At 33.1% G+C, this 26,287-nt stretch overlaps 1 long non-coding RNA gene across 1 annotated transcript; it reads right to left on the reverse strand.

Annotated features, from left to right (window-relative positions):
- Positions 1-296: 296 nt before the first annotated feature.
- On the reverse strand, positions 297-20,756 carry LOC134470560 (uncharacterized). Its single transcript, XR_010039503.1, has 3 exons — positions 20,641-20,756; positions 2,319-2,378; positions 297-424 (listed from the first exon to the last, which is right to left on the reverse strand). It is a non-coding gene; the product is annotated as an uncharacterized LOC134470560 (long non-coding RNA).
- Positions 20,757-26,287: the final 5,531 nt, after the last annotated feature.

Below are 26,287 nucleotides of genomic sequence, written 5' to 3' on the forward strand. Positions count from 1 at the left end.
CAAAGCAAAATTTAGAAGTGCAAAATATTTTTTTATATTTACATTTGTATCATCTTTTTCAATAAAACGTTTAATTATCTCTGAAAGACTGCAGTATATGTCTTGATTAACCTGATAAATTGGGTCGTTAAGAGACAATAAGTAAGAGTGACAGAGCTTGTACTTCGTCCAGGTGACACATGTGCATTTTAACTGGGACATTCACAAGATAGATTCATTGGTATTATAGAAAAACCAGTGATAGGTTTGTAAAAACTAAAGTTGTGAGATAATGTTTCAAAAATACCCCCTAAATGACTGCTTATATTTTATGAGAAATTTCAGTCACCTTCACTTCAGTAACATCATCCTCAAAACAGTATTTAAACTCCTTTCCTCAGTCATAAAAATGTCACATAACTCCAATGTCAACACAAATCGAAAACTGAAAAATAAAAATTAAAAAATTAGGCCTTTTTACCATATGTATAAGCATTCCATTTCCCCATGTTCAGAGATTCAGACCAGTTACTTTCAAGGCCTGATTCATTACTGAGAAGCAACACAATCCCTTTACATCATTTCTAAATTGCAGTCACTGGCAATAAATTAATTATAATAAAGGGTAGTTACTGTGAAATTTTACTTCAACTGCCAAATTCAATGAAACATAATTACCTCACTATAGATGTAATGCTTTTGGGAAATTCTGCTTTGTAACAATATAGATCTTCAAATTTGCTTTTCCGTGTGTTGTAAAATATTATTTAAGGCCAAATACATTAATAGTGAGAGTTGGCACTTCTGAGCAGATAAACATGTAACTACCATTTCCACCAAAATTATTGTCAACTTTAAAAAAGAAAGATTACTTAAAATAATTATTTGAAAAATATAATCAGTAAAGGGTAGCTGTATGGTCCATAATTTAAGAAATTTTATTTTTACCTCTTAATAGTATTGAAATTTAGAAAATATGAAAAGCACAACAGCATTCATTGCTTTCATTGCTTATATCTTTAATAAATGATAGATACATAGAGAGGAAAATAGATAACAGAAAAATATTGTAAGACAATAAAGCTGTGCTCTCCAACATCATTACTTAAAATACTTGATGTCTTATTACTGGGGCTATCAATAGTTACACAATTATTTAATGCTAACCTTTCAAAAAATCTTTTTTATTAAAATTCTATATGATGCATACATCTTTTGAATATTTCTTTGACATGAGATTTTCAATGTAGAATTTCTAAAGTATGTATGTATTTAAAGTTATTGATTGACAATTAATGTTCATATGTAAAGTAGCTATTTTTGGCAAACTATCGTGCTAAGTGCTTAAAATTTCATGGTCACACTCCATGCACACAAACATGCCTTAATTTAATGAACTTAGCATGCAGCGTGTGAGGCAGAGATCTGGCACAGAAGTAGGCTGGAGACAGAGGGTGGTATGTGTGCAGAGCTGGATGAGCTCATGTGTGTGTGCATAAAATGACTAAATTTTTAGAAAGCACACTGAGCAAATACCATTTGAATTTTCAGAGTGTAAATTGAATCGAATTCAATTAATGTGGGAAGAAAGAAAGGGTGCGTAGTGATCGGGCTTCAGAGGGAATAGCAGGGCTGAAGGCAGGCATCTGGAAAAACAGTGCCCTACAAAAACAGCTGTAGCTCAAAAACAAAAGCTGGAAAAATTCGCGATGAGGAATGCCTACTGGGTGATGGTATAGCTAAAACACATGCCTGGACTTTGGTGTTTTTCATTCTATTGATTTATGTTTTGGAGGGATGTGGGAAAATCAATGAAGAAATTTCAGTCAGAGAGATGGTCTCACCATGTCATTTATGAATGGTCAATTTGTCTACACATGTTCTCAAAACTTAGGATCCTGAAAACAATCAGCTGTGGACTCAGTGTGTTGGAGTTTACTGTGTTGATGGCTAACCTCTAATATAATGTTGCCATGATGTATTTGAAAACTAAGAAAAAAAAAAAAAAAGAAAGAAAACTAATGTAATCAATAGCACGATTTCTCATAAATGAAACTGGTCCTTGTAAGTGACACTGGTAATTGGGTGTGGGGGCACAAGTCCTCCATTCCAGCACCATGAGAGTTGAGGCGGGAGGAGAGCAAGTTTGAACGTAGTCGAAGAACTCAACAACTTAAAAGGACCTGTCTCACAATTAAAAGCAAAAAGAAAGAAAAAAAAAAAAAAACATGAACTGGGGTTATGTGCATCAAGTATTTTAAGCATTGTCTCCCTCTCCATCATACAGGCATTTGGCAGGAAGATTTCTGTTTGGCAAACAAGAAAAAAAAAATACTTACACAACACCAGGTGAACTCAATATACTGGCAGTTTAATTCTGGGCATTCTGGCTTCCATACCTAGGAGACAAATATTATTGCACCTTTGGCCATTTCAGTCTGCGCTGTGTTTGTTTCAGACGCTCTAATTGTCTAATAAAATTGTCAACTTCAGTCAACCTCTACTCTTAGTACAATAAGAAACAGAATAAAAGGTAACAGTTGTGAGCCAGAAACCTATGAAAGTTATCATTAAGGCCAGCAAATCAATGTGATAGGCCCATTTAATCGAAATATTATTAAAATACTAATCTAACAGTATTATTTTGCTTGCACATAAAGTAGATATGTTTATTCATTTTATGCTCCTAGTCTTTCCACCATGGGAGGACTTTATAAAGACATATAATTATACCCATTTCTTTTTGAATTATACCTTTATTAGAAATACTTGATACTCTATAATTTTGGGGACTAATTTAATTTTTAATAGCACTTATCACCATTGCCCTTCATCTTTGCATATATGATACAAAAAATACAAAGTATATTTGATTTTCAGTTAGAGCTCAAGAGTTCAAAATGCTAACAGTCTGAATATTTTTCCGCTTATAATTTCACATGAATATGTAATGTCTTCAGATATTAAGGTCCTCTTAAATGTGACATTTCCATATGTAAATGAAAATTTGTCATACTTTATAAATTTTAAGATATAGATATAATGCAATTCACCCACTTAACTTAGAAGACAATAAAAGAAACACTTCCACTGCACTCTTCATACTTTAAGTCAGCAGCTGAAAACGAAATCTCTTTCTTAGCTCAGTTTTTTCTTTTTCTACTATGATATTACCTATTTTATTGAGTTTTATATTTTTCTTTCACCTTTTCTTATAATTTCTTCAGTGAACTGATGATGTGTGCTCAGAGAAAATTATGTTTTAATCTAGCACTTGCTATGAGAATACTGCTTTTTCTCAAATCCTGTAAAATGTAGGATTGTACTCTCTTATTCCAGATTATGAAGACTATCCATGTCTTATTAAAGACATAATATTTCTCTTTATTTATTTATTTATTTTTTTGAGACAGGGTCTCACTATGCAGTTCAGGCTGGCCTTAAGCTCACTTTGTAGCCCAGGCTGGCTCAAACTCGCAACAATCCTCCTGCCTCAGACTCCCAAGTGCTGGGATTATAGGCGTGAGCCACAATGCCCTGCTAAGATATAATATTTCATTTTATCACTCATTGCTCTTCTGCTTGACTGATACTGTATATTTTTACAGATTGAAGATTTGTGCCAACTTTCATCCAAAAGTCATTTCATTTCTCTGTGTGATAATTTTGTAATTCTTGCTATACTTCAAAGTTTTCAAATACTATTGTATCTGTTTTGGGGTTTGTTTTCCATAATAGTCAATGTTAATATTACAAAAATTTTCAAGTGAAACTAGTTTTGGCCATAAACGAGGACCAACATATTACTCAATTAATGTTATTTTATGTTTTGATTGCTTAACCATCTCATAATTGCCCTATCTTTGAAATTCTCCTTGTTTCTCAATATTTCTTCAATATTGTAAGTAATCCAATTAATGACCTTATAGTAGTGTATTTGTGTTTGAGTGAAAATAAGATTTATACTCCTCTTACTTTAAGTCAAAATTTAAATATATTTGAAATTACAGACAAAGGCATGTTGAAGAATGAAATAAGAAGTTAGTCCTCTTGTTCCAAACCGCCACTGTATGAACGATAAAGAATAATTTTTGAAGAAAAGGGAATTACAACTCTGGAGAACACAACAATGATAAGAAAGATAACTTTATTGCTCTTATGGACAAAGACTTGGTGATCAGGATGTTTAAGCCATTAGTTTCCCTTAGGTAACTCTTACACTGAACGTAACATGAATTCTATTCAACTTCATGAAAGTTGAGAAATGTGAAGCTGTATAAAAGCTTGAAGTTAGCAGAGGTTGCTTCATGAGGTTCAATTAAAGAAGCAGTCTCCGCATCACAGAAGTGTGATGTGAAACAGCAAGTGCTGAAAGTACCAAATTATTCAGAAGACATATCTAAGATAACTGATGAGCTAGATGCAGAAGTGTATCTTTCAGTGCAGGGTAAGTAGCTTTCAATTAAAAGAAGATGGCATCTAGGGTTTTCATAGCCTGGGAGGAGAAATGAGTTCCTGGCTCCAACTTTCACAGACTGGTTGCCTCTCTTGCTAGGAGTCTATGCAGTGGATATCTTAAAGTTAAATACTTATTTATTATTTCAAAATACACAAGAATCTTAAGAACACAAATTTTCTTCTGCACATGCTATACAAATACAAAGCCTGTGCGGCAGGACTTCTGTTTACAAGATGGTTTACTGAATGTTTTAATACCAATTTTGAGATGTATTGCTCAGAGCAATGTATTCCCGTTAGGATATCACAGTTCATTGACAGCAAGCTTTGGTAGAGATGTACAATGATATTGATGCTTATTTCATGCCTGTTAACAACATCATTTCTGCAGCCTATCACTCAAACTGTAATTTTGATTTTCATTTTAAGATCACTTTTCCTCTTGTTATTTCTCCGATGCATTTAGTCAAAGGAAATTGAAAATCTTCAGGAAAAGAGTCACTATTCCATATGCCTAAAGACATTTGTGATATACGGTAGAAAATCAAATATTTGATTACAACCTTTATGACTTACCTTGAAGGGTGCAAGAGGTAAATGCAGATGTGACAGAAATAATAAGAGAAAAAAATTTCAAGTAGATCCTGAAGATGTAACAGAATACCTCAATGTCATGAAAAACATCTGAATATATTCTTATACACAAGAAGAGAAAGTAGTTTCTTGAGTAGGACTCTATTTCTAGTATAATGCTCTTGTCACTGGTTTTTGTTGTTGCTGTTTTGTTTTTATGGGTACAAGGAATGAAACTCAAGATTTTGCACTTGCCTGACAGGTGCTGTGCCACTGAGCTATAACCCTGGCCTGCTTGCCATTATTAGAGTGACAATAAGCTATTTAAAATATTACACAAAATTACTGGGCAGCATCTAAATTCAAGAGAATCCAATTTCAAAGGAAATCGTGCTGTGGTAACTTAGTCAACTTTTCTGTCTCTTCCAGCTGTTATCAGAGATAAACAGCTGAAATAAATTTTTTTTATCACATTTTCAGTGGTTTCAGTCCACGGGTAGTCGACCTCAAAACAAAGTATCATAGCAGGAGTGTGTATGGGGAGGGGGAAGAAAGCCTTAACTTTGTGGCAGCCAAGAAGCAGAGAGAAAAAAGAAGAGCCAGTGAGGTTTTTACCTATGATCAAGTTCGCTAGACTCACCCACACACCGACACACCTAAATGTATGGTTTACTAATATCCTGGGTGTCTTTCCAACCAATCAAGTTGACAATCAAGATTAAATGTTATCAATAGGACCTCATGTAATAGGAACATCTTTCATGAAAGGAAGAGGCAATCAATGCTGTTATCCTCATTGTTGTATTATTTTAGGAAATTGATTCAATTTCCTCAAATTTGTAGCCACCAATCAGCATCAGTCATAGTACCCTTGAAAGATCTTATACTAGCAATAAGATTATGACTCACATAATGTATTTTAATAAAGATATATTCATTATTTTATACTTATTATTATTGAGCACTTAATAAACTACTGTAGCATGCACATAAGTATTATATGTTATGGAAAATGGAAATATTCATTAGAATACATTGTAATATATATTTTCTATGGTCTAAAACCAAACCTACAATATCTCTGAGATTTGCTTTTATAAAGAAATCCTCCTCCTCTAAAATATTTCCCAACAGCTCCTACTATACTACATAGTTAAATGTTAAAGGGACTTCTTGAATCCCCAACTGTTTCACTAAAAAATTAAGGAAATGGCCTATTTTTACACTACTAACATTTGAATGACAGAGTCACCTGGTTTAGAAAGCAGGAACACATTAAAATCTATGTTATTTAAATTTACAAATTGTATCCTATATATTTATGCACTGCTGTTCTGATACACACAAGCTAGTACGTGCAACTAGAGTAGCAACACTAAGACAGGGCATAGTAAGTGACAAGAATGAAATTAAAAAACGAATAAAGATAAATTATAAATTCTGTTCAAAAAGAATTTTGATTAGAACATATAATGTAAAATAAATATAGAAGGAAACCTAGTAAACGGTAAAATGTGTAACTTTAACATTTTCTCTGAAAAATGCAGATAATTCCTCTAAATTCCAAGACAAAGGCTTATTGGGGACAAATATATTCTTGTATTTCTGAAAGAAATGCAGAAAGAAATGAAAATGGAGTATGAGGTATTCAAGAACATTACTTACTTAACTCTTAAATTTTTATTTAAACTCACACAATCTCCTGTAATATTTTATGCAGCCAAGTCTACATTTATAAATATTTAATTCTAGATTCCTTTATGCTGAAAGTATATTTTTTACAATTATAGTTAATGAAAGAATTTTGTCTGAGCCTTAAAATGTTATAGGAAGATACAGAAACACATGTATTAAAAACCAAATTTTAGACGTAGTTTTTTTTTCTATTTTCTATTAAGATACCAATATATCTAGTATTTTCACTGTTATTTTAATAACTGACTAGTATTTAGAAAGATTACAGTCAAAATAACTAAAAGATGGATTAAAGTCAGATTTGGAAATGTTTTTAAGAGTTTTGAATGTAAGATTAGAAGAATAAAGAAAACCAACAAAAACTAATAAATGTAGTGAGTATAGAGAGTATAGTGAGTGGAAAATAGTTTGGAGAGTATTTTATTTATGGATTAAGCATTAAGGATTAAAATAGTAGGGGACAATAAAATATACAGTAGAAAGCTATCCACTATTGTTGAGCAGACATACAAAACAATACCATAAAAAGAAATAGAGTGTGATTGGACTGTTCTGTTTAAGTGGCAGCTCCAAAAATATGGAGAATTCTGGAGGCCATTTATAACTATTCTGAAATACAAGTTAGTGTGTTTATGCACAAAAAGTGCTGTATATTTCTATTTAATCAAATAGGAAAGCCATGAGTTACTGAATTACTTGTAATAAAGTAAATTCAATTAGGAATGGGATGCCTTCATTTGAACTTGCTTTTTTCTTGAATACTGTTTGGTACATCTGTGCTCTTGAAAATGTAAGATATGGAAAAAATAATTCCCAAACTCTTTCAATGTTAGATGTGCTGAGTTTGTGCTCTCAAAACGTTGAGAAATGAATACGTGAACCAAAAGAGAAAATTAGGTGAATTTTATCAGTAAAAAGATGGGGAAAAAGAGCTCCTAAGTTTCCAGGAGTGTCTCAAGTGGGTTTTGAAGAAAGCTTTTTGTTAGGGATAACATATATGACAAAATCACAATGTGGGCACAACATTGATCAGGCTACAATCAACTTATAAGAATATGAGTATAAGTGCTTAGCTAATACTGATAACAATAAAGAAATACGTCATATAGCAGGGGTATAGGGAGAGGATTAAAGCCTGCTAGGAAAGAGAGTGGTGAATGGATCCAGATGCTCTGGTAACTTACCTAGGTGCTGGATCCCTATTGGGATTCCTTAAACCATGTGATACTAAATACAATATAAATTCAAATTGCTGTTTATCTTATAGGGCTGCCTATTGCATTTTCATTATGGTACTTGGGTTTCTTCAGAGTTGCCTGAATCCAAAATTCTGATTTTGGTGGTTTTTTTTTTTTTTTTTTTTTTTTTTTTTTTTTTTTTTTTTAATGCTGACTTCCATGAATGACCAATTTCTTTGAGACTTCATATTAATTTCTATATAATTTAATTGTCTATAGTACAAGAAAATGGGCAGTGAAGAACATTTTATTCATCTCTACCTTTCACTTGAGTAGCAATAGAATCAATAACGTTGGAATGACCAGGGACAAATAACTAACATTCTTTGAATTTTTTGTACATGTTAAATTATTTAGTATTTGAAAAAATATGTTAACATGGTAAGGTCATATAGCTTTTTATTGAACTTGTGGAATCTAGTGTGTTTTTATTGAGTAAATATTTTATATTTTCACCACAATGTAATTTTCAACAAGGTCATTGAATTTTACTACAAAAAAATTCAATAAGTACGTGTTTGTTTCACAGTTGTTCCTTGTTAAACAAAACTGTCAAAAACAATGCTTCTACTGAAATACTTACTCCATATTTTGCTCTTATGTGTTAAATTTATTTATATTTCAAGCTAATTATAAACAAAAAAGTAAAAAGCTAAGAAACAGATTTTTACTGTCTTACTACTGTTTTGATCTGTATTATTGTTTTGTTTTAGTTCTTTCAAAATTTAAAAAAGTACAAATTCAAAGATTTACTTTAGCTTTGATAAATAAGCAAATACCACAGTTTAACCAGAGTTTAAAAAGTACTTTTAAAGTATAGTATAATACAGCAACTTGTGTGATAATAAAGAGATAATTTCAAAGCTATTGATGATCTGGATGCATTTTAGTGAATTTAATATAAAATAAATTTCTGTTGGAAGTATTTTGATTCTTTATATTCATTTTTTTTTGGTAAAACTAATGCTGGTAAAAATAGAAATGATATTTTTCTGTATTTTGACAATGGAATTAATTCAATATCCATAGGAATAGAAGGACACAAGTATTTTCACTCATGATGGCAATTATAGACTAATAAATGCTTATGTTTCAATATTAACTGATTGAATCTCTTCATCAAAGAGGAAATATTATCTCACTTTATGTCTTCAATTTGGACAGAGAAAAAGTGAAAACTATGGGTAGCTCTGTTAATATTACACACTAAGGGATAATATTCTTTATAAAATAACTAAATTTAGCTAGCATTTTCTCTTGCTATTTCTTTTCACTAATAAAATATTAACTTAGCATATATAACAACAAAAGAGAAACTATAAGTCAATAATAGCATTTACCAACTGTCTGGGAAATAAATTTAAGTAAATGTAATCAAAATATTAAATAGTTATTAAGAAGATGAGAATTTCTATGAAATATTTAAACTGAGGAGAGGGCCACAGGGCTTACATGGGAGACAAGTTACTGTTTTTCATCATGGGTACCTTTCTAATCAGTTGGCACTAAAGAATAACTTAAAATAGATGAGGAAGCAGTCATGTAAACTGGAAAGGAAGGTACTTTCACACAGAAAGAGTTAACTGACCCATGACCATAAGAGGAAGTTTCTTGAGCTATGCAAAAAATAGAATTGTGGAGTGGGCAGTGTTCCCAGATCCCAGTGAGTAAGGTGGAATATGGCAGAGATAAGTTGAAATAACACCGGGGCCACACAAAATGCCCTTCTCTACTATGGACAAGATACCAATTGATTGGACTATTTTGAGCTAAGAAAGAAATCCAATTAAATTTCAAAACCCTAATTTTAGCTACAGTTTTTAAAAATCAATGCAGGAGAATAAATAAGAAGTAGAGAATTATTATGGATGACTCTAAATCATTGGATATTCAAGTCAAATTTAAAGTAGAGGTTTTTGAAAAATTAAATGGAAGGCCAAAAATTAAAAAAAAAAAAAAAAAAAAAAAGAAAGTTAAGAGTGTATTTGCAAGCATGTTATTATATGAGAGCCTCAGAAATGTACAGTTTGGAGAAAGAAACAAACAAACAAAAAAAATGAAGCCTGATGCATGATGACAGAGATTAAAAAAAAAACAGAAAATTAATGCAACCTACAGGAAAAGAGCATTCAAAATTGAAAGCTAAATGAATAAAAAGAATTTTATCATTTGTATCAAATTCTGTTGATAATTCAAGTATTGTTAGTCCTTACTATCGATTGATAGTTTAAAATCCTAATGACTTTTGTTATTTCCTAACATTGGTTCAATTGAATTGTGGTTTAAATTATGTAACAAGAAACAATTTGAGTGGGATTTGAAACAGAATAGACAGTTCTTCTGAAGAACAATGATGAAAAATAACTGCAAAATCTAGTAGCAGGAGGAAAACTTAAATCAATAAAACTCTTTTTGTGAGACACATTGTGACATGCTTGTGTGGTTTGGATAAAGTAAAAGAGGAAAATCACCGATGTAAGGAATAAGTAAGATAAACACTAGCGAAATGGCTGGTAGGAAGAGAAAGAGAATCAAAGTCAGGTGTTTATCACAGTCAACTGTGAAGTAAGTCGGTATATAATTATAACAGAATTTTCTGCTCAGGATGAGCCCTAGACATTGCTGTATTGTTTATTTTCTCCCAAATATCTTTTTTTTGTCATGTATACTTAAATTAGCTGCTATAATAAATAAATATAATTATTGATGTTGTCAGAGACAGAATAGATTTGGTAAAGCACAAAGCAGTAAGATAAATATGGTAAACTTACAACCGACTTAGATCATGTTCGAAGTGATTTTCATGAATCATCAGAAGATTGAAGATTAGCGGAACAGAAAAATATGAATTAGAGAGAAATATAAATTAGAGTGGGTTCCAGAATGGTAATGAGACACAGAGATTAGGCAAGTGGCCTTCTCTGAAGCTTACACCTTCCCTTTCAAAGCTACTAGTTTTAAAGAAAGCTAGCTACCCACAACTTTAACAAAATCATTGGTGGTTTATAGAAGTTATTCGCAGAGGTGACTATTTCTAAAGGATTTTTAGATGACTACTGTAAACAGCTAACAGCACAGCTGGGGGCTATCTAACAGTTACCCTTTGAGTTCCATTTGTAACCACAATCTAAACGTCACATACAGCATTGTAAAGTCAAAAATAAAGTTACATGCAATTCATCAGTAGAAAGCATATCTACTCTTAGTTTCTGATTTCCTAGGAAAGTAATTTTCCAGTATATGAAACTACCACTTGGTGTTTTTATTTTAATATCTTTCTTATGCTACATGATATCCTTATATTTCTCTTTTATATATAACATTACATTTCTTTGAAGTTTGATGATGCATGAAGCTATTCTTATGATCTTACAACATATCTTTGCTGTTTAATATATTATTTCTTTCAATCACAAAATATTTAAAGATTATTCATGGTCGACTTTCAATCACAAAAAATTTAAAGATTACTCATGGTGCAGCAGGAGTTTTAATTGCTGAGAGATCAGACTATCCAAAAATTCTATGCAGCAGGGGCATAGTACATATGGAAACATAACGGTTTACCAGGATTGTGAATATGAAGAAAACATATAAGGATAAGAGCTTGGAGTCTTCAAAACTGAACAGAAATAATGGTCATTTAGGATCTGCTTACCATACTATAGATTTTTATATTTCTCTTAAGTACAACGGGGAAAGTCATTAGGATATTTTCAGCCATGGGTGACTAGATTTACATTTTAGAAGAGCCACCTTTACTAGAATACATATATTGATCCAAGAAGTGTAATATCGGCTTTATTTTGAAGTTATATTAGTCACATTTATATTGTTGAACAAAATACCTGACATATACATCTTGAAGAAAATACTTTTGACCAGTGACTTCAGGGAATTCCGACTGTGCTTAAGTGCCTCTAAAGGAGATACATCAAGACGGGATGATATTGTCCTTGGAGGAATTATAGTATATTATGACAGTGAAGAAGAAGAGAGACAGCCAAAGCACTGTGGTATGAAAGGACCAGGGAACAGATACAGTCCCCAACAGATACAGTCCCCCATGGAGCTATGATCCACTCAGACCAAGAACTCTACTTTACTAATTTTCTGGGCATCTCTCAAGCTAACTAAATTGATCATGAAAAACTGAGCATGGTGGCACATGCCTATAATCCCAGCTCTTGGGAGGCTGAAGCAGGAGGCTTGCCATGAGTTTGAAGCCTATCTGTGCTGCACAGTGAGTTCAAAGCCACACTGAAACACATAGTGAAACTCTACCTAAAAAAAAAAAAATGATAAGGAAGATTAACCACCACAATGGTAGTCTGAGTCTATGTAAGATAGTATGAGCTAAAATGTAGGGAAAGCAGAAAAAAAATTTAGGAGGAATTTAAATGGAAAATGTTGCTAGATTTAGATAATATAGCTGGAAAAATGGAGAAATCAATGGAGACATTGAAGTTAGTTTAAAATCATAAGAAAAAATCCTAGAACATATCTAGGTTTATAAAAAAAGTAATAGTGAAAATATATTTGGACATATTGAAATTCATAAGGCATGGGACACAAAAATTGAGATTTCAACAGGAAAATTTATATTGTTTTGAGGATAAAAGACAGTAGGCATTTAAATTTAGCCAATTTTTTGAACATGTAGTCTATGACTACACCTAATATAACCCCAAAATATTTGTTAAACACAGAGGAAATCAGTGATTTAGGAAGTTATAATTGTTTTTTTTTTTTTACAAAAATCACAAGTTACTGAAGATAGCAATGTAATTACTAAATAATAATACATATAAAAGCAAATCTTCAATTATATGACATTTCAAATAAAAGGCCTACAATGTTATGAACTTGAATATTGCACAATTTTTCATTATGTGCATAGTACTATAAATAATATAGATGACTGATTACTAAATAAAGAGAAACCACAAAAACTGTAATGTAGAGATAGATTTTAAAAACCAAAACAGTTAAGCACATTGTTACAAAAACTTCAGAAAAGTGAACCTTTAGTTAACCAGAGTGATAGGAAGAAAACCAAGAAAGTATAATCTCATGGAAGCCAAAGAAAAACAGTTTCATAAAGCATGACAGAGGGGATCAGAGGAGGATGAAAAAGAATTAACACTGTAATGATGAATGTAATTGTCAGGTACTACAAATACATAACAATTATTTCAGAAAAGATAAGTATGGCTAACCAACCTGCAATGTGAGAATAAAATAAATATTGGCAATTACCTTGATATTTAGTACCAAGAAGATTGACCAGTGGTGACCCAGAATAATGATGTTTCTGTAAAACAAAATGGCTCAAAACCAGCCATGTTCAATTTGTTATTAGAATTTTGCAAGTAATCATTTAACTAAATGAAATGGAGTCATAATCGATAAAGATTTGGTAAAAGATGTTTTCATATTGAGATAAGAAGAGCTTGGGAATGAAGAGATTCTAAAATTGGAAAACTGTCCTCTATGTGGTCTTGAGGCATTCCAGTTCTGTTTTCCTTGCTTTAAGTTGTCAAGAATAATGTGTAATTTGGGAGGGGGGGGGCTGTACTATCTTGAAACAGTGCAAAAATGCTGGAAAATGAGCAGGAGCCTTGTTCCTTTCCTTACTAGGGAATATAACATCCTGAGTCAAGGAGGAACTTCTGGAGATAGAAGGCTTTTTGTTCTTCTGCACACCATATGGGAGTAACATATCCTTCAAAGCTTTCACCAAGTGACTTATATGCTCCTGAGGGCTGGGAAGTTGGGGAAATGAATGAGACAGTGTTCCTCAAAAGATCCTTGGGGCATCTAAGTAAAAATTCCTAGAATGATGGAATTACAGCTATTGGTAAACCTTAGGCCTAAGGATTGAAATCCAAAACAAAGGAATGCCGGTTAGAGTGTATCAGACTTCCAGGTTATGGACACTCAGTTTACGTGATACAAGTCTTTTGGAATAGCAGTTGTCTGCTATTGGACCTCCTGGATACTGAGTACCCAATGACAGAACTCAAGTGGCACTGTGGTGTGAAATCTCCATTATCACTTGGATATTTTCAAGTCTGACAATAATAACAAAAAATTTAAACAGAAAACAATGATCAAGCAGATATGTAATTCATGATTTGTGCCAACCAATACCTAAGGGACATATTTGAGTGTATGAATGATAACTTGTTAGAAGGATCAAGCAACACATAGCAGATATCTTAGCTTTTCCAATAGCTACCTGGGATCCAAGTACCAGAGATGTACATATTAGTAATGTGGCATGCTTTCCTCAAGACTGTCAAATACAAGCAGATGAGTTTCACTAAGCTGTAACTGTCATCTAGAGAGTAGTCATTTTTTTTGATTGAGAAAGAATATGGAAATTCTGCCAAATCGGCTGATGGCTACGCAGACCCACTCCTAATCTTTGGAGACTGGGTTGTACAGGGTTAAGTTGCTGAACACAGCAATCTCTGGCCGTGTTGGAAAAGCTCCTATCCATGGGGCTCTGAAGTCAAGATAACACCATAGCTGAGACAGCCAAGAATGTGGGCTGCTGACACTCACCACTCCACAGCAATAAAGCTGCCAACCCTAGAGACCATAGTTCTCTTAATTGGCAGAATTTGTTGACCTTTTTCTGAAGACCCTGGTCATTTTTCAGGCTTTGGGTTTTCATGCTGTCCTTTCTTCAGCCTCCAAATCTATAGAACAAGTATGGGCAATCAGAGGAATTCTTATATCTTTACTCCCAGAGTCCCTACTCCCTGACAGAATTTGGACCTTTGTGGAGCCCCCAAAACCATCTCACTTGTCTCTTTTACTTAAACTGTTCATTATCCACATGATCATTCTGCGATATTCACTCACTATCTTGCTACATTTTCATTAATCGAAAGCCCTTTCAAACAGCATCATAATATGACCAAGAGAATGGCAATTGAGGAACTGGACTATTAGAGGAAACTATGGCCAAGGACACAGGCTATGACAACAGTTAACCACCAGCAATGATCCAGTATATTTCACTTATAAGACACAAGATATCTGTTAATTTCTTATGGTTGTGCTGCACAAATCTTTTGTATATCTTATGGTGTACAACCCTAGCACTATTCTTTCTTCCAGTCAGTGGCAAATGCACAACATACTTCAAAATTAACCTCAGCTTTGGCTTACTGAATGAGGACATGGTACTTGATACATGGGAGGAAGTTGGAGGTACATTCTTGCAATTTACCTGACCATGTGACAAAGTATCTGGACCTTAGAAAACATAATTATCTATATTGGTACAGGTGAAGCACCATAGGTAGTAGATTATATGGAAATGAAATGGGTCAGTGGCCACAACAGAAACAAAGGATAGAATTTTCTGGTTCTTGGAATACAGGATCATTGACACCCGGCACAGAGGAGCAACTCATATAACTATGATATCAGTGAGATTCAGATATCAAGTATCAGCACTTCCTAGCAGTGCTGAACTGAACAATGATATGGGAGAAGAAATGTGAACCTGAGATCCGTATTTTCCCCTTTGGGAGTCAGGATTGCCCTAAATACAGGATGATCAATATGAAACAAAATAGTTTTGCCAGCAAATATATTTGGGTCAGGGATGTACTCAGAATAGTTGTCTAAATTGTTGGACTCACCAAGTTCTCCCATTTTTGCTGATGGTTCTCAAAGATAATTATAAAACATGATGAGAATGCAATATCCCAAGGAAAGGAGCAACTGTGGAGAACATCCTGGGCTGTGCATTTGTACTTCATGCAAAATTTAACATCATAAATTAAGGAAGAATTTCTTGGCACTGACCAAACTTTGGTACTCTCTTCCATGGAAATGGAATGTCATGCAAAGGTTTGCCTCACAAATAACCTCATCCCTGAAGTGGAGAACCCCAGGGTGAGCAAATAATTAGATGTGTTTTCAAAAAGAAGAAAAACTAAATGAAGTAGCCTAAGTAAAACAGAACAAACAGAGGAAAGGATGAGTCAAGTGTTCAGTTTTGCGGATGGAATACCAGGTGTTTCAGGTGGTGTTAGCTTTAGAGAGTAGAAGGGAAGAGCTATTCTGGTCCAAGGAAAGTACAAAACAGTGCATTCCAAGGTTTCTACAGTTTATTGGAAATAAAAAGCAAGAATTTAAGAAAATTTTCAACTTTCATTGAAAATAGATTTTTTTTTCTGTTGGACAGAAGAAGAAGATGGGAAGTCACAGGTTTTAGAAGACAGAAAACATTTTTGTATAGATGAGGAACGTGAATAAACCAGACACACATGATGGTATTACTGTTCAATGCTGGGTGTTGATTTGTAGCTTGCAGTTACAAACCTATTCTAGAATAACGCACCTGTTAGAGTTGTTTCAGGATATTTTCTACTCATCCATTTGGAATAAGTACAAGTAGTTTCAATACTTTTCTGTTAGGAAGTTTGTAAAAGTTTTTCAAATGACTGAATAAGCAATATATTTAATAATTATACAATTTCAGTTTAGAAATGTAGTAGTGCATTAATTGTTAGAAATAACGATCTATATGTATAAGGTATTCATTAAATAATGGATTAGAATATGATTTTAGATAGAATAAATATCCAAAGGTGTTAATCATTTAAAATGTTAATACCACTATGATGAAATTTTCTACAGGTATATTGTTTTTCTTTGTAACACTGACTAACCATACTGCTATACTAAGTGTAGAAAAATTACAGAATGTTGTACGTTGCACAACACTTATTTGAAATCTCTCTAAGAATATATAGAGAATATTAAGTTATTTTCAAAGTTAAATTCCATCATTATAATATTAATTATCTTAAGTTTAGCAACATAACCAAATGTTGGCATTACGATTATTTTGAAGTGTACCTCTGGTTCACTGAAACTTGTATTAGTTTCATGCTATCATTTTCTGTAGGCCATGTATACCTCTTTAAAAATTAACCCTATCAAGGCTGAAGGTTTAGCTCAGTGGTACAAACTCCTGGCAAGTTCAAGGTCATGAGTTTGATCCCTGGTACCAAATAATACGTTAATAATAGTAATAATAAAAATAATAATTGACTATATAATTGTCTCATATACTGATAAATAATAGTAACATAGTTAAAAAATATTCTTAACCTGGCATAATGGCACATATCTCTAATTCCAGAATCCTGAAGGAAAAAAGATGCCACGTTCAAGCCTATTCTAGGCAAATCAGCAACGTAAAAGGGTCTTGTATCAAAGTTTTTAAAAAATAAAAGAATAAAAATGGCTGAAGATGTATGTTAATGAGAAGGCTTAGAACAAAAAAAAAATCTTACTTGTGGTCACATATTCTTACTGAATATGTGAAAGCAAACTTATAAATGGATCTTAACAAATTTCTTAGCTTAGTAGAATCAGTACCTCTGAAGTAGCATTTTATGATGGAGTCTTTCTGAATGTAGGTTAATCATCCAAATTTTATTCTTCTGAACATCAGCCCAGTCAGAGGTCATCAGAATGTACTTATCTAGGTAAAGCACTGGATTTACTGATGATACACACATTACACTAATAGAAGGAATTAACTCTTTAGAGTTTTCCAAACCTGAGACCATACAGAAGACAGTTTTACACAATTCACCTTAACAACTACTGCATAAGCATCACCATCACACAGCCAAGGATTCTGTATCATTATTGAAAAAGTTAAGTCAACAAAAGGAATTAAAGTTTTCCTGTAACTCAGTTTATTTTTTATAACACAACAATATTCTTATTTGACTTCAGTAGTTTTCTAATAGATTTTATTTTTCTTTGATCTGTTTGTAATGTTAGAAATGAGATGGATTTATTGTTGAAGACTTCATATAAAATACTCAGAATTAATATCTCATAGAAATTTTTCTTGAGTGAGTAGTTACAGGTTGCAATAAATCTAAATTTTTGTCTGCATTTTGGGGTATATGGTGATAGTCTCACTATACTTTTATTTAAAATATTCTTAAAGTTATTGCCATTATAGTATTGTCTATTTATCTAGTTAGGCTCAAAATCAAATTCTTATATGCATTTTAAAAATGCAGTTAGGGCCAGAGATTTATCTTAGTGGCATAAGTGTCTTCCTGGCACTTTATGGATTTAGTATTGGTTTGTAGTACATAATGATTACATTTTTAATGAAGGTTGGTATACGTAAATAATATACCTTAACTCTGGTTTTTTTGTTTGTTTGTTTGGTTGGTTGGGGTTTTTTTGTTTGTTTCATTTGCTTTTGATGCCAGGTATCGAACTCATGACTTCACACTTACCAGGCAAGTACTTAGCCACTGAGCTATGTCCCCAGTGACCTCAACTCCTTTTTAGCACCTTTCTCCCCTAATTCCCAACTTTCAACTCTTTCCTTTTGAAAAATATCTATCTGCTTATTTCCTATTATCTACGTTATATTTTGCTCTTTTTTGTTTTTGTTTTGTTTTGTTTTCTGTCAAAAAACCAAATGTTCTGCCAACTGTTGCATTACCAAATGTTCTCCCAACTGTGACAATTTCCCTAATGTCTGAAAAGGCACTGTACTACTGTAGCTGCCCCTGTTATTGTGTTAAATGAATAATAAACATAACATCTTAAAACCAGGCCCTATTCTTCTCTTTCCCTGTCACCTGATCATAGGGTAACGCACGAGACCATAAATGTATGCTGGAGATAGAATGAAGTACGGCACATAGGTATCATGGGGACTCTGGTCACTACTTGTAACTTATATGTGCCTTCAGGAACTGCTGGGCCTGGTCATAAATGTACGACTTCAATTCAATGATGGACTGGTCTATGCTTATGCAGTTCTGACTCAGTGGACCATATAATGCAAAGTTCATGATGAGCAGCTCAAGCCCATGATACCTGGGTGTTCCACATTCAGTTTCCACCAAGACTCTGAAACAGGGTTTGTCAAAAAGATAGTTGTTTGCACATAATTGCAGAGTATTGTTTCAAAACCTTAAGAGTATCTGTTCTGATTTATTTATAGAAGCTCGACAGAGGTTCCAAACAGCAAGTCTCTGTTCCACTGGTACTTCAGGGACCATTGGATATGCTTGATCACATTAGTCAATAGCCTTCTCTTATTCTTTATGCTATCAACCTAGTGACTTTATAAGTCTCTCAGTCAATTTCCCAGTATAACACATTCAGATAGGGAATGCTTTGCTTAAAATTTCAAATAAGCTCATTACATGTTGCATCTCTATCCCGGTCATAAGAAGGAGCAGATGAAAAACCTTATTTGTTACCTCGGAAGAGATATTGTCACTTCCCACCACATCACTGGATTCCTAGAAATTAAACTGAGGTACAGGGAACTTGAATTTTTGTTGGAATTATTGTCCATGCTCTTACAAATAAATATCTTACCAAAGAGTCTAGAATGATTACCACCTCTTGTTCTTTTGCTCCAATCAGCATAATATCATTAATATAATGCACCCATGTGATACATCATGGGAGAGAAAAGACTGCAATTCCTTCAAAGTAATATATGACATAAGACCAATTAGTTGTTACACTCCTAAGGTAAGAGAGTATTGGTACATTGTTGGTATTGTCAACTGAAATTAAATTGAGTCTGATGGACTTTATGAGCAAGGATGAAAAAAAGCTTTTCCAAATCAAGAGATACATGCTAGCCACTAGGATATGTATTAATTTGTACAGTTTGGAGTCACATATGGTATGACAGCTACAGATGGAGTTACCCCTTGATTAAGTTTATGGTAATGCACAATCCATTTATTTTTCTCCCCAGCACAAATAGGAGAATTAATAGTCACCCTCACATTGTTCTGATCCTTGATGGTGGCAATAATCACTGTTATCTCTCCAGGAAGGCAATATTTTTTGATTGACTAAGTTTTCCAGATACAAGGCAGTACTAATGGCTTTCATTTGGTCTCTCCTAACATAGTAATCTTTACCAAATAAGCGGGGAAATGAACCAAGGCATTCTGCTACTACTAAATATACCTATTCTAATTACCACTGTAACTGGGGAAATAACCACAGGATGAATTCAGAGATGTACCCTATCTTCGAATCCCTTCAATAGCTGACATGCACTTTCTTATTGTTAATATGAAACCAAAACAGCTTGTGGCTTTTCTTAGGATTCATGTTACATAACATTTTCTGCTGGCCCTGCATACATGCTCTATAGGCCATGTCTCTGCGAAAATTTTTATTCCCTGAGCTCAAATAAAAAATCAGGCCAGAAACACTCTTGCACAGGAGCAATAAGAATTTACCTCCTACCAGAGAAACATCCTGGTATCGTTATTGCACCTATACCCACCTGTAACTTGGACTGAAAGCACATATGAGCTGTTTGGTTCCTCTACTCCAATCTGAGAACTTGACAGATTTGGTTCATCTGAATGAACCAGGAAGTCTCTTAGCTTCTCTGCTGACTGAATATTTTCACAGTTCCTCATTGAAGGCAAATTGTAAAGGATTAGTATTTGTAGACCTCTCGTGTGACTTGGGCTTTTTCCAGTTCAAATTAATGTTACCCCACAGTAGAATTTTAACCCATTGACATTTCATATGTTCTAGGTGACGTCCGCAATTTTCTTATTCTATGATCTATCAAACTTAGAAAGTGCTCATGTGCACCCTCTGGTTTTGGTAGCTCATCAACTGTTGAAATTTCATTTACCTGTTTCTTTGCAATCTTGGTTCCACTTATAGGTTCCAAACATGATTGTGTAGGTGACTTGAGCTTCTCTCACGGTGCAGATTGTCTTCAATGTGGTATCATTCCTTTTCTTCTACTAACCTAAAACTAACACAGAACAAATTTAGTAACTATTTACTAGATAATAAAGTAAATTTTATCTTGAAGCCTGGATCCCATTGTCTTTTTTTTAAAACATCTAGGGTATTTTTCTGCAGTTAGTCATGACACTGGTCAATTATCTGGATCATTTCAAAACTCATTTTAAGCTGTTTGTGTAAATGCAAAATAGGCTTCATTTTAGAAACTATTCAGGTTTCCTAAACATAATCTTTATAATTAACCAACTATGTGCATTAAAGATCAGTTACAATTTCTCATCCCAAATTATCACACTTCAAAATGTCCTAATCCAGTATCATGACTTAGGTTTGTCCAACTTGTGTCTCTCTAGTTTACTTTATTTATCACAAGAGGATTTTGTTTTTCTTATTTGCAGCTCGTTATTGGGAAGAAAATTCAAAGGAGTTGTTATTCAACTTTTAGAGATTTTTTTTTTTTATGTTATGTTTCTCATTTTTGGTTCTCTGTCTGGCAAAATAATGATCTTTGTCCTTTGTAAACTCTTTTTTTTTTTTATTTAAAGAAAAGGAAACAAAAAAATACATGGAGATAAAAAAAAGGGTAGAAATAATACAAAATTACAGACAAACTAAAGGTAAGAAATTGCCGGTTGATAAGTTACACATTGTCATCTTCAAAATAGCTGTTCAGGTTATACTCTTACTGCTCAGTCCTCCAATGCTGCTTTAATCTAGAAGATATCTCTCAGTAGAAAGCCAAGAACTCTATAAAGGAAGTGTTTAACATTAAAGTTCCTCTTTTTTAGAGAAATTATATACATGTGGGGAAAATATTTCTTTTGCAATTTATTTTACCAATTTTCTAGATACCCAGTAGGAAGACAAGTGTGGTGCCAACGACTCTATTGTGTCCATAATCAGAAGACTTCTAAATGTGTATACAGAATATTTTTCTTTCATGGAATTTTCTCACAGAATGTATAAATATTCTGGAGGCCACTGCTTGAATTTGCATTTTAACCTGAATTTCAAAATCAATCTCCCATATTATAGTGAAGTTGTTTTAGTTGTGCTTCGGTTTATCAGGAATCTTATTAAATTCAGTTAAAACACACTATGAACTGAGAAATACATGCCATTCTATGTAGACTTTTATTTCTGCAAAATACATGTTCTTTTTAACCTTTACTTTCTTCACTGTTGCCATTGAATAATTTCTTGGTTATACAAATATTCATTATAATTTTAATAGTTTTTTCTGTATAATAGTACAAACATTGTTTTTGTTGTTTTGGGAACTGGCCCACACAAACAAATGTATTTTCCCTACTGCATAAGGCTTGCATATCCATCATTTTTGCTTGAAAATGTAATGATAGGGAGCCACTCATCATTTAACAAGTGAAGTCTGGTGCATGCAGGTAGTGCATTTACCTTATTAAAATGTCCCTTTAAGGCATTACTTAATCAAAAAATTCAATGTATGGAGAAACAAATCTCTAGCACTTTAATTTAATTGTTACAGAAAATACTATATTAACTGCTGTTCCTCTGAGAAATTCAGAGCAAGAGGAAATATTGCCTCTCTATAAAAGCACAGGCAACTTCCTATTGAGTTTGGAAAAGCAGTATATACACCCATCAAACAAGCACTAATTTATCGGATCATTAGGTAAAAAGCTAGAGTTACTTGGAGAGAGTGGTACTTTTCCATTTCAATTTGAAACAAGACATGGCATAATAAATTAAAAGGGAAAAATCAGATAATTGATGCCCACTTTCAAAACTTTTTATATTATAGAATATGGCTATTCAAAAAAAATATGAAATGGATACATCCCTGGATAAATTAAATTAGTGTAGCATGACACTGTGGATAATATAAAATTTAAAATGTAGCCCATCACTGAAAAGGCAAGTTAGTTGGAAGGTTCATTAATGCCAAAATAGATGCATTTGCTTTTATTTACATTTATATATTTCACAAAATCTACTAATTTAGTTATATCGATAAACTAAAGTGAACACTAAAAAACTGTAAGTAGTGCACGATAAGCAATGAATTACAAATTCTCAGAGATCATTTAATATATTATTATCCAGTGTTCTGAGTAAAATTTTCAACAGAGTAGAAATTTACACTTCATGCATGAATTTCTTCCAAGTAACTTCTATTAAATAACATAATTTGTGTTGCTTTAGAAATGTTATGATAAAAATAATATGTCATTGCAACTAATTATTTCTGAAATAAAGTCATGATATAGAAGAGTCAGACTATTCAAATATCTTATGTTTGATTTTGTTATTTTAAAAGAAATTAAGGAGAAAAGAATTGGCGAATGAATTCCACAATAGGAAGTTTGACTCAAATATCTACAGCCAGATGCCAGTAAAACACTTGGATCACCTGTATTTTACACATGAATTATTATCAAAGACTCTAGAAATCCCTTAGCTAAACGCAATAAAAATTATCCACCTGGGGTTATCCAAAAATGAAGGCCTTCTTCCTTATTTCTGTCATTAAGTGAGTTTGTATGATCACTGCATATGAGTATTAAGTAAGAATTTCCACTATACCAAAATCACTTGCCTATTTTATGAGCTTTCTATTTCACATACAGTATTTTTCTGAATAATATCTGAACAATACACTTCATTTAAAAATTAGTCATTATACAGCAATCACCTGGTCAAAGAGTCATTATATGAACACATTAAGGTAATGCATTTTATGATTTTATAAATTCTCAGGACCTTGTCCTCCAGAAACATTTCTGCATAAAAATCCTCAATAAATAGACACAGCCAATATTTTGACTGAGGTAGACCATTACAATTTATTTTCTTGCGCATTTTTGTAAGCATTTCTATAGGAGTTTCTAGTGCCAGTAATTGAAAGTATATTTACTTAATGGCATCTTAAATATTTCACTAATTTCCCACCACACATTTAATAGCAGTTCTAATCTTCTAAGTTATATGTAAATGGACTACTTGTTGACTTTTTCAGCTCATTGGATATTATTATTATTATTATTTATGTTACTGTTTTAGGGATTAAGAGATATGCACAGAGAGGTGAGGACCTTGAGGATCACACAGCTGGTTGGCAGAAAAGCAAAAGACTATTTAAAAATAAGTATTTGCTTTTAATTCTTAAAGTATATTGATATTATTTTCTCAGTGTTAAAATATTACTGAAATAAACCAATAGTCATTAAATGTCAATGGACAAGCATATATGTTCACCTTTTAATATAATATTGCATGTTTTAGACTTCACTTATTGGTTTAATATACATTTTTAAAAATAATTTTTGCTCCAAGATTCAGGTATTATCAATAAAATACATGAAACAAAGTACCAACTAAAGAGCTGTCATACAAATATCCTCAACGGTTATTGAAAATCAAGGCATATTTTAAGACAAAATATTATCCACTAATATAATTTTGAATTGAAATATGAAAATAAGTAATGATCAATTTTTCACAAAGTAACTCCCTGATGAAATAGTACTAAAAGCATCTCAAAGATCCTTATTAGTTTTACCTGTTATTTATCATGGAAATTTATTTGTTTGTTTTGCTTTCCCAGCTAGAGAATGATTACCATCTTTTGTATGTTCCAGTTATAATGAATTAGAAATAATTGTCTACTTGAATTCCTCTTTGATACTTTTGGAATTTGTGAAAGATATACTCAAAATTTTATTCTGATTAGTGAGTCATATTGAAGTCTGTGATACTACTATGAAATAAAGATGATGGAATGAAGACTATGAAGACTTTAGTATGCTTTCTAGGAATACTCCTTTAACTTTACATCTCTGCAAAATGTGGACACAATTTTACTTTCATTCTGTTTCACCTTTAATCTCTTATTCTCTTTTAAATTGCCATACTTATAAGAATACTCTCTTTAGACAGAGTAATACTAATTTCTTCTAAGACAGAAATAATCTGATGGTTATTCAATCATTTCTACAAGGTTTAAAAATATGGATGTCCTAGAAATCTGCTGGAATTAGTTCAAGTGATATCATTTCAAGTATGACCCAATCAAAGCTCTTCTACATTACTAAATAACAAAATTCCAGTCCAGTGACTAAGAATACATTAATATTAATTACTGTTCTTCAGATTCTCTTTATCAAATGTGCATCTATTATGCTTCATGTCTTCACTTATTGTTGTCTTGTAAATTTGTGCACTTTAATAGAAAGTGTGAGTTGTGTAAATTTTAGATAACAAAATTATGAAAAGGAAAATATGTGAACCATATTTAAAACAACTGTCAAAGTAATAAGAGAAAATGACTGTATGTATACCATTTATAGTAAGTAACAATAAACTTGAAGCAAAATCTACTTTGCAGCATCTTTGTGATAATGGATATTTATGAATACTTTTTACTTGTATATGTGTAAAACTGGTTTAATCATAGTAACTTGTAAGGCTTTCTGGTGCAAAACATACCTATTTCTACCTCCAGGATAAGCTGGCAACTGTGGGGAAAATAGCAAAGAATGTAGCAGAACTTAGTAACAAGAGCAGCAGTCCCAGGATATGAAACCTTTGCATGGTTTTCAGGTGCTGAGTCTGCTGAGACAGGACTCCCATGGATAGCAAGGTGCACACTTTACTGGTATAGAGGTGGGATAGAGCAAGATCACATTCAACAATGAATGTGAGTCCCCTGTGGCCATTTAAATCTATATGTTTAACATATAATCTATAATTTGTGTTAATTTATAGTCTATATGAATTTAAAATTCCAGTGCAATTATTTTTATAACATGAAAAATTATTTGTAAATTGTATTACTAAAAGCAATGGTAGATGACCTCGTGGGACCTGGGAGCTCCAGCCAGAGGTGCAAACGGGTCCAGGCTAGACCCAGGCCACTCCTGCAACTCCTGCCATCTACTCAAATGACCTTACAGGACCCAGGAACTCCAGTCAGCAGCACTCATAGGGCCAGGCTAGACCCCGGTCTCTTCTGCAACTCCAGCTATCTCTGCAGATGATCTTGTGGGACCTGATAACTCCAGCCAGAAGCACACAAAGGGCTTGGCTAGATCTCTACTCCTCTCATGACCTGCAATCCTAGACACTCACCTCAGGACCTAGGAATTCCAACCCATGACACATGCCCCCACAGTCCCATGGCTGCCATTGGCGACCCCCACCCACATTTCCAGGACCCAGAATTGCTGTTTATCTTCTGCTCCCACAACATTGGATGTGGTGCATTAACCATGCAGTATGGAAGGGAGACTCAATAAGAACTCAGCAGGCTTCTATTAGTGAGGTGAATTTGCCCCTAAAATAGGAAAAGAGTTTGCCACCTTCAGTGGGTAAACAAGAGCAATAGAGAAGCCCCCTTCAGAATTAGGCCATAGATGAGCTTGGCAAGTGAGTGGGTGAGTTCTTCCTCCACACAGAGAATATCAGGTAGGTAGAGGAAGGTGCCAACAAGGCCTCCTTCAACCTGGAGAAAATTAAGGGGGCCCGTGGGACACCCAGAGACACAGTAG

This window comes from Cavia porcellus, unplaced genomic scaffold, assembly GCF_034190915.1.
Source record: "Cavia porcellus strain 051 isolate PalLab524CR breed Dunkin Hartley unplaced genomic scaffold, mCavPor4.1 scaffold_15, whole genome shotgun sequence".
In the NCBI taxonomy this organism is placed as follows: domain Eukaryota; kingdom Metazoa; phylum Chordata; class Mammalia; order Rodentia; family Caviidae; genus Cavia; species Cavia porcellus.